The sequence below is a fragment of the Frankliniella occidentalis genome, unplaced genomic scaffold, assembly GCF_000697945.3.
Source record: "Frankliniella occidentalis isolate FOCC.00 unplaced genomic scaffold, Focc_3.1 Scaffold72, whole genome shotgun sequence".
Taxonomy (NCBI): Eukaryota; Metazoa; Arthropoda; class Insecta; order Thysanoptera; family Thripidae; genus Frankliniella; species Frankliniella occidentalis.
In genome coordinates this window covers 743,098-743,578 of record NW_026267202.1, presented here as the reverse complement: position 1 = coordinate 743,578, position 481 = coordinate 743,098, and positions in this window count along the sequence as shown.

Here is a 481-nt window from a genome sequence, read left to right as displayed (position 1 = left end):
GCGTAGCGGGAACCACAACAAAGCACCATAACCTACGAGAAGAAATGCTTTATATCGCGGTTTAAGTTGTCTTCTAGAAGTGCTATGTGAATGCACAGGTGTATATAAAGCCTGTACATTGATTGAAACCTTGTCAAACGCTACTTTCTGGACGTATAGCGTAGTTTTTCTTTTGTAGCTTTCTGCTTTGTTGTGGTTCCCGCTACTATTGATTGGAAGCGATGGGTCATTCCGCATGGGTAAATTTAGCTATATGTACGGATGGAAACGGCAAGGGAGCGCTATACGCAATCCGTTGTATCGCAACCCCCGCCTCGCCCCGCCCCGCTCCGCCTCGCCTCGCCAAGCCCCCGCCACACCACGCCCCACCCCGGGGGCTGGCAGGTGCCTGGTAGGTGCCTCCGCAGGGGACACATTCCAGTGCTCAAAGCAATTTCCTCCCCCTCTACCGGGGCCAATGTGCCAGGTCGGGGGTACTGGG